A 9,113-nucleotide genomic window follows, 5' to 3' on the forward strand; every position below is an offset into this window, starting at 1 on the left:
AAGACAAAAGACAAAGGTAAACGAAACAAAAACTGGCAAAACGGATCAATAAACTTTTCATTAACAAGCCCCCCCCCCCCCGCCCCATGAGCCACTTACTACAAATCCTTCTTCCAGGAACATCTTTGACTCACAAAGAAATAGTCTCTTCCCGCTCCACCACCCCCACCCCACCCGGCAGAAAAGCACCCCCAAAACCCAGGCTCGACGCCTCGAGTGTGTAAAAGCAAATACCCAGGTATACAATGGAAGTTTGAGACACCTACTTGCGCGGGGGGAAACGGGGGGGGGGGGGGCGCGATCCCGCGCAGGAGAAGGAAATCGGGGACAGCGAGAAGTTTACGGGTGGGAGGGAGCGAGGGAAGGGTTTCTCTCTCTCCGCGCCCGCCGCTGCCTCTCGCTCCCCTGCCCGCCCGCGGGCCGGCCGGCCCCCGGGGAAGGGGCGGCGGGAGGGGCTCGTTACCTGCTGCTCCTCCGCCGCGGGAGGGGGCGAGCCTGACGCGGCCCGAGGTGGGCTGGCTGCCACACACCTGGCCCCCTCCCCGGCCCTTCCTCCCCCCCCCCCCCCCCCCCCCCCGGGAGCCGCGTCCCCCCACACACCTGCCCTTCCGCCTCCTCCTCCTCCTCTCCCCCAGGGGCGGTCAGTGCGCCTCGCCAGCCTCCCAGGCGCCGGGACAGCACGGGGATGGGCGGCCCTGCTCGGGGGGGGGGCCTTGAGCCCCTCCTCCTCACAAGGGGGAGTGTACCCCCCAGATCCCCTCAAAACGTCCCGGAAGGCAGCTGCCCCCCCCCCTCCCCGGTCAGTCACACAACCAGCCCCTCACGGCAGAGACCGCCCCAAGGGGAAGGGGGCTGCGCCTCCCTCAGGTGCCCCCTGTGAGGGTGAGGAGGAGGAGGAGGAGGAGGAGGAGGGCCGGAGCCCCCTGGAAGTTGACCCCCAGCCCTCCCTCACCTGTGCCTGAGCCGCCTCCCCGGCCGGCATCCTGAGGCGGGGGCAGAGGGAGGAGGGGAGCGGGGGCGGCCGCCCGCGGTGCCGCCGGAGCCCGGACTCGGCGGCGCTGGCGCTCGCGCTCGGGGCACTGTTTGTAAACCGCTCCCGCGGCAGCTGTTGCTCGGGCAGCCCCTGCCCTCGGCAACGCCCCCCTCCCCGCGTAGACCCCGCCCCCGGCTGGCGGAGACCACACCTCCCTCGGCGGGGCGGGCGGCCCGTGAGGCGCGGGGCCGGCGGGGCGGCGCGGCCGGGCCCGGCCCTGGCGTTAAATAACGTGCCCCGGAGCGGAGCGGGGTGGGGGGCGCCGGGCCGGCTTTGCGGGCTGCCGCTTGGCCCGGTGGTGCCTTCGGGCCTGCCGGGCGGGTGACGCGAGCGGCCGCGGCGATTGTTCCCTTTGTGCCGCCGCGGTGTGAGGGGGAAGCGTGGGGGTCGCCGGCGGTGTGCGGCCCGGCAACGGCGGCGGGTCGGGGCCCGGCGGCCTTTGTGTTTTGTGATTCAGGGAGATGGGGCGGCCGTTATCTCCCTGAATAACAAAACGCGGCGAAGGACGGTTATATAAAGCCTTCTATCACCCTGACATAAAGCCTGCACCCGGCAGGGGCCGTCACGGGCCGGGCCGGTCTGGGCTGCTCCCATAGCCTCGTCTTTGCAAATGTAAATAAAAACAATGCACCTCCTAAGTATTGTCCATCGGTTCCCTTTGGTGGATCGTTGAGGGGTAAAATGGCCCGAAGCATCTCTTTCTGTCGTGCTACTGGGAGTCCCGATGACCTCTGACTGCTGCGGAGCCGCTCAGTAAGCGCGCCCTGCACGTGGAGATGCTGCCTCATGAGGAGGGGAAACAACATAGAAACGTGGCAATTTGCTGTAGACATTACCCAAAAAAGGCCAAGGATTCACATATTTTGCATTTCTTTTGACAGGCGTTAGCACTCGGCTGTTCTGTCTAGCATAGCATGACTTCTTCTCTAGAGGTACAGACGCTAGAGTGGAATTAAATGCAGCAGACAAAGACAAAATATTTTTTCAAGTATTCCACTTGGTACTGAGGAGCTTTTTAGGAGTTAAATGCAGTCTGTAATATTGCTAGCAAAGTGCTTAATCTCTGCTAGACTCTGAGGTTAGCACCTTCTTCAAGTAAATGGGATAAGAAAGAGGTGAGCTTCCATGTGGTCTCTCCTCTTGTTTTTCCCCAAAGACACACCGAGACCTGTTAAAGTCAGTTTAGTTTACATCAGTAGGTTTAGATAACACCCAGGGGCTTATTTGCTTCAATATAAAAATCGTCCTGCTTGAATGGAGGACATTTCTAAAATACTTGCAACTAAAACTATGTGGGGAGTTTTTATGTGTTTTTTAAAGTGTTCTCAAAATGTTCTCCCAGTCTAAAATGAGCAACGCTACTCAGGTTGAAATTTAGGTCACTTATATGGCAAATAAAGATTAATCAAAACCATTACAGAATGTGGTAATATACTTACTCACCAGGTAATTCTGGAAGATGAAATATCTTTATTGGCAAATTTGAATCTTGCCTCACGCTAACCTGAAACAGAATTCTTTTCGTGAGAAGAAGGTCAAAACTGATAAGGTCAAACTTTTAAAATGTTTAAGACCTGGCCCTTCAACTAGTCATACAGGTAGATGGTGCACCCTCACTGGTTTCTTGAAAGTTAAAAAAACCCTGCGTGAATCAGCTGTGTGAACCAAGACCACAGGGTTTTGCCTTAGTCTGCTGCTTTAAAGGTTTTCAGGCGTTAGGTCTTGGTCTTCCCGCTGCTCTGAATGGTCCGAGAGTTTTGAATTGATACAGGAGGAAACTGATGTAGGGCTTGTTGCACAATGAGCAATTTCAGTTGTTTTTTTAAGTGTGATTTTTTTGCAGTATGATGTATCCAAGCGAGGCGTTTATACATGCATGCAAAATATTCCACTGTATTGCAAGAGCTTCACATTTCTTTGTAAGTTGCTGCTCACTAATTTGTACTATGTGACCAAACCTGATCCCACAAACACTCCCAAGCTTAAGCATAGGAGTAGGCCAGTACACTTCAGTGGGACTTGCTATGTAAGTTTAAGTATCGATTATCTACAAATGGCAGCATGGCAAGAAGAACAAAGTAGAATTTCGCTGGAAATGGGTGTGAGAGTTACCAGTTTTGCTATACCCAATGTCCTGAGTCACCTCTCTTAAAAATCATGACTGTTAAAAAATTAGTCTTTTTATTGTCTTCTGATTTTAGCATTTTGAAAGTCCTTATATTGAAGAGTTACAAACAACTTCAGGGCTCACAAACTTTTAAAAATATTAAACTTGTGCTTTTGCTCTCAACTATGTCTCCTAAAAGACTCACAGAGTGAGGTTTTGCAATATTTCTTGTTCTCATGACATACCAGAACCCATTACTTCCCCCCCCCCCCTTTCATTTTTTACCCCTTTTTAAAGATTGTACTTTTTCAGGTGAAATATACTGACCTTCTTGATCACAAGGGGCATTTCACTGGAGCCAGGACTCTGGATGACTGTAAACATGATTTAACAGAGAACATAGAAGCCGTACGGTTTTTATCCACTGAGATATGGTACCTCTGTGGAAAACATAAAATAAAAAGACTGTTTCAGGAAAAAATGAGAGGCTCAGAATATCTTAAAACTTTTCTTCTTTTCTTCTTTTTTCTCAAAATGCATCAGATAATATCACATTACATGACTGAAATGAAAACATCCAATTTATTTTTACAGATTAGCCACAATGACCTCCATGATTTACGCTCATGGCACTGGAAATGTTTGATATGAGGCAAGGGCCAACTTGTAAAAATAAATCTTGTATTTTCTTCTCCCTCTGTTTTGCCTTGTGTTGAGGACATTTGCTGCCTTTCTGGAGAAGCTTCAGCAATCTATATATTATGTATGAAGTAAAAACTTCAACAAATGCACAGGAAGGACTGACAGACCTGTGTTTACTGTACTGTACTATATGTTACTACACAGTCTTGCAATATTAAACCTAGCCCCAAACTAGACTTTGGAACCAGGCAGCATGCCCAAAATTGTGATAATCTCCTCCATAACAACAGAAAAAAATAACATTGCCAAAAGCCGAAAAGTTTAGTTTCAGTCCCCAAACTCCTAATGTACTTAAATTTATAAGTTCTTTTAAATACATTATGTACATTTACATTATGTAAAAATCCATACTAAAAGTCGTGCGAACTGCCTCAAATCCTGCTCTTCTGCATAGTGCACACGAGAAAACCGTCGCTGTCGGAGAGAATGAAAACAGACCTGATCAGGCAACAGGAAGCCTTTACCTAAATTTAAAGTCTTTCGAGGGTTACTGTGGATGTTTATCTCAAACAACTGACCTGAGTAGCAAAATACCTGGTCTATACCTGACAGCAGGAGATCAGCCAAGTTTCATTCTTTTGCACAGGGACTCTCTCATTTTAGATTTGTATTTAGGCGGCTATTAAATCTGGCCAGTCGTGTGGTTAAGGCACAAATGGGATTTAGGGGATCTGAGCTCAGCCCCAGCTTTGCCACAGACTTCCTGCGTGATCTTGGGCAAGTCTTCTCACAGGGCTCACAAAATTTGGCAGGTTTTTTTTTTTTTTTTTTTGAGCCCCTGCTCTAGCAGTCAAGTCATTACATGAAATTCTCCGTTCACTGGCATGAATAGATAAATAAAGTAAATACGCAGTGTTTTAGCTTTTAAGGAGATAAGCTTGAAACCATGATCAGAGTGTAACCTAATGGCTGAAAGTTAGAGAACAAATTTTAGAAGTCCTTTTTAAAATTATTTTGGGCATCTGGGCCATGAGTTGGAATATAAAGTTCTACAGTTCTCATTTCTGCGCAACAATTTCTATTTGCAAAATCATGATCATTTTGCTTCTTTGCTTACAAAATTGTTCATAAATTGTTTGTGCAACATTCAGATGAGACTGAGACTAGAAAATAGACCGAATCTCTTATGAGAAGGCTTTATCAGTGTTTTGTGGCTTGTTTTTTGAATTTCCCCTTTGCACAAATTACTTCTTTCAGCATTATTTCAGCAACAAGTAAAGGAAAATCCCATCGTGTCAGATGATTCTCCTGTTTTTGCCTCTGCAGAAGCACAGCCAGTAGTATGTTTACAGGAAACGCCTGCTGCAGAGGCACTCTGGTAGTTAGACACGGTCTCAGATTTGACTAACATGCTCACATGATTAGATTTACTAAATGAAGACACAGATGAGACAGTGATGAGAAAGCTGCAAGCAATCAGGTTCTTGCAACATCAGATAATCCATGAAGCGACTTTGTGCAGTAACCATGCAGAAGGCTCCCTGCGCCCTCCCCCCCAAGAATGTGCCTGGCTGTTGCATTAGTAACTATCTCCTCAACCCATATTCAGTTACCAGGCTCCCTCGCATCAACAGCAGCTCTTTTTTTTTTTCCCCCCTCTATTTGCATTCTAGACCAAAGTGCTGCATTCTTTAAAAATGCATTCGTAGGTATATTTATGCTCAGCTAAAATTTGAAGGTTTAGTTACTTTCTAAGCAGCACATTTAACGTTGAGCAGTTTATTTTTATAATGAGAAAGAAATTGCAGGGTTTTTCTTTCACTGTTTTATACATCCTGTCTGTATAAACTCATAGATTTCAAATCCTGCGAGGCACGCTGACAGTACAGCTATTAAAGATTTTCTATTTGACCTTGATTTTGTTTTGTTTTCGCTGCGTATGAACTTTAACAGACTTGAAGCGTGACATGTCTTTTCTTTCTACTTATCACAGTACACGTAGGGTAGAAAAGACATGTAAACAGAAGCTTGTTCAATAGCACGTAGATTTCTCAAAGAAAATATATCACTTTCTTGAAGCTCATTTTGCTCAACCTACAGTTTTGCTCCTGTACTTTGTTCTGCAAATGGATCCTTTTCGAAATGACGGCACACCATGATGTGTATGTTCTCTTTTCTTATAACTCGTGGGGTGAAAGATCTGTGGGATCTTACTGTTATTTATTCAAGCACACGTTAGTTGTTTGATAGGGTATGTAACAACAGCAATAACAGCAGCATTGTTGCTACAGTGATGATAGAAAGAGAATAAAGATTTGCATGGAGAATTAATATCTTTTATTAGATGTAGTTGGAAGAGAGAGAAGAGCTTTCAGGCACGCAAGCTCTTCCTCAGGACTGAAAACAGAAACAAACTTTAAGCATGCATACATTTGTGCTGTGCAGTGAATGAAGACAAATACATCTGTGAAATATAAATGATGTAAAAAAGGCTGCTTGAGAAGATAAACAAACTGAAGGTAATGAAGTCATACCCTCTGCCCAGAATGGCTCAGTTATCAGCACCAGAGGCCCTAAACTTTTGTTGTAACTTTCCAAAGCGTCCTTCCCGGTATCACATGGCCTTTACTCTGAATATCAAGAGTCAGATCTCGAGACTGGCTGTTAATCCTCTCCCTTCCTTGATTAGTTTGAGCTTCCAGTCTTCTCACTCTTAGTCTATAAACTGCTTCTTTCCGTTGCTTGGATATGGCAAAATAAGAACATACTCACTCATGCTAATTAGCACCTGACACCATTCTTCAATTAAAAAAAAAGTCTAATATTAAATGCCCAACCCTGAGCTGATAACTCACACATACAGAGGTAGGTGTACACTGAACTAGTTCTAAAACTCAAGCCTAAATGCATTGTTTTGATATGATGACATGCTTAAATTCTGTATTTGTTAATACCACTTTCCTCACTGCATTAGTGAGCTGTGTTCACGCTTGTTACAAAATAAGTTGATCTACACCAAAAACCCAAGCTTTTACAGAGCTCACAAGTCTGTAAAACAAGAGTTTTACAGCCACATTTCAATTCTGACACTTGTGCTTTGCTGTAGGTGTAATTCAAATGTCACCTTTTTCTCCACTTCTCCTTTTGGGGGTCATTTTCCATTTTGCCTTCCATTAAAGAAGTTTGCCTCCTCTTTGTTTTGATCTTAAACAAATTGAATCGACATTTCAGACACACCAATAATATTTGCAACAGGGTTTATCATCAAAATAATGGAAGTAGGCTCTCAGAGTTTCACAAGGTGTTCCCAGACTGAAGAAGGCATCTCTAGATTAATTCCTTTACTTTCTATGGTATATTCCAAGCGCATTCAAAGACCAAAACTGCCTTAAAGGGTGGCAGTTACTGCTGCTTGTAGTTGCGTAGAGGCAGATCCCTAAGAACTGACCCATGGGCAAGGAAACAAAATTACCTGCCTTAAGATAGCAGAGAGACCGGAGACATCTATGCATATTAATTCAGAGTTAAGGAAGTATTCATTTTGTAAAGGTTTTTATGTAAGATTACCCCAGACTCTGTCAGGTGTAATCCCTAGGAACAATGTGGTGAGTTCAGTCAATTTTTTGAGACATACTTTTGCAAAAGCGTTTGCCTTAGAGTATGTCCTCACACTCGGCTATAGTGCTACTACAGCACTTAAATGCCTGAATTGTAGGGCAGAGAGAATGGGATACAAAAAGTAATTTTGTGATTCTTTCCAAAACTTTCACGGTGTTAAAAATAATAATTGTCTCTCATAAACTGAAAGTGCTGATACATTAATAATGGATGATGGGATTCTTGCACATGTGTTTATTAATTTATAAACACCACACAGGCTCAGAATGAAAGGTGCTCTATAAATAGAAAGCTAATATTGATCAATCCTGAAGTGGTATTACCATTCTTGGAGGGTTGCAACGTTTTTTTTTCTTCCTAATCTGATAACAGAAAGAATTCCCTGAGCTTGGCTCTTTGTTATCATTATTTGTTTCTTCCTATTGTACCTTCATCAACATTTCCTCCTTGTATCAGGAATGCAAGAAGAAAAATCTGAGGCTTCTTAACGTTGTGAGTGCCATAGAGCTGGCATGACAAAAATGTGCATTTGAAAGGTTATAAAAAAAAGACAAGCAATTGTTTAAAATGAGGTATTAGCATGACAGTTGACAAAGGCATGGTATGTTGCCAGATCTGACTCGTTTCTAATGCTAGTTAATGAGAACAAGTATTCCTTGATCTGAGCCAGAGAGAGTTGCCTCACATGTTCTTACACACACAGTGAATGTGCTTCCCCATTTTGAGAATTATTGTTCCGACACCGTAAGAAGATATCGTTTTACTTCAAAACACATTAGCTTTTTTTTCCCCTTTCACAACTGACTAGTAACCTGATCCCTGTCCTTACATTTGTTATGTTTATTTGATTTAAGTTTTTCTGCTTCCCTCTTCTTGCAAAAATAACGTTCTTCCAACAGTGCGAGACGCCGCCGTCGGTGCGCTGATAAACAGGTGATGAACATTTGCCATCTATGTTCTGGGTTAAAGGGGGAGGGGGAACAGAAAAACCCACACTTCCCAGATCTGAGAAGCTTTCAAGTACTTTCAAAACCAAGCCCAAAGCGCAGCCTCTTTGCACAGCTTCTGCCATGCTGACCTGCGCCAGAATTTCCCAAACAATCCCACAAGGGAAGTTTTGTCAATATGCTGCCAATACTCTGGCTCAGACACAGACAACTCTCAAGAGCCAGCCAGTATCAGAAAAAAACCTGCCAAATTATAATACACATAAGAAAATGCTGCATTCCTGCTTACCTAGTGTGTCTTCCCTACCAGTCTTCGTTCGCTGCTGGGATGCAGTTGGGTGGGAGGGCTGGGGCTGCTGCTCGCTCGCTCGCTCGCTCGCTCACTCACTCACTCACTCTGCTGATGGTGCCAGCAAGGGGCTGCTCAGAGCAGGGCTTCAGCTGGTGCATATCAATATCACACTATTGCCTTTAATGGAGCTACAATAATTTCCAGCAGCTGTGACTCCACCGCAGCATTTTAGCGTGCTTAAGAGGAGTTTTGATTTTAAAACCTACTATTCTGTGAGGCCTAATCCTGCGGTGATGGGCAGGCTGTCGTATGGATGCGGCAGCCCCCTGAAGCCTGCCTGTCAACAAGCAGGATTTCCACTCACATGTGGAAATTCAAAATTTGACATTGGTGTTTTGCGACAATGGAAGTATTGTATATGGGACAGAGTAATATCTTCCCTGCAGTCTGTTTGTGTCAGGATATTATTCAAAG

General features: G+C 45.1%; 1 long non-coding RNA gene across 1 annotated transcript; it reads right to left on the bottom strand.

Annotated features, from left to right (window-relative positions):
* Positions 1–1,519: 1,519 nt before the first annotated feature.
* Positions 1,520–8,702, bottom strand: LOC127023451 (uncharacterized). The gene is made up of 4 exons (XR_007767447.1): positions 8,637–8,702; positions 3,468–3,580; positions 2,477–2,537; positions 1,520–2,201 (listed from the first exon to the last, which is right to left on the bottom strand). It is a non-coding gene; the product is annotated as an uncharacterized LOC127023451 (long non-coding RNA).
* Positions 8,703–9,113: the final 411 nt, after the last annotated feature.

Source organism: Gymnogyps californianus, chromosome 17 (genome assembly GCF_018139145.2).
Source record: "Gymnogyps californianus isolate 813 chromosome 17, ASM1813914v2, whole genome shotgun sequence".
In the NCBI taxonomy this organism is placed as follows: Eukaryota; Metazoa; Chordata; class Aves; order Accipitriformes; family Cathartidae; genus Gymnogyps; species Gymnogyps californianus.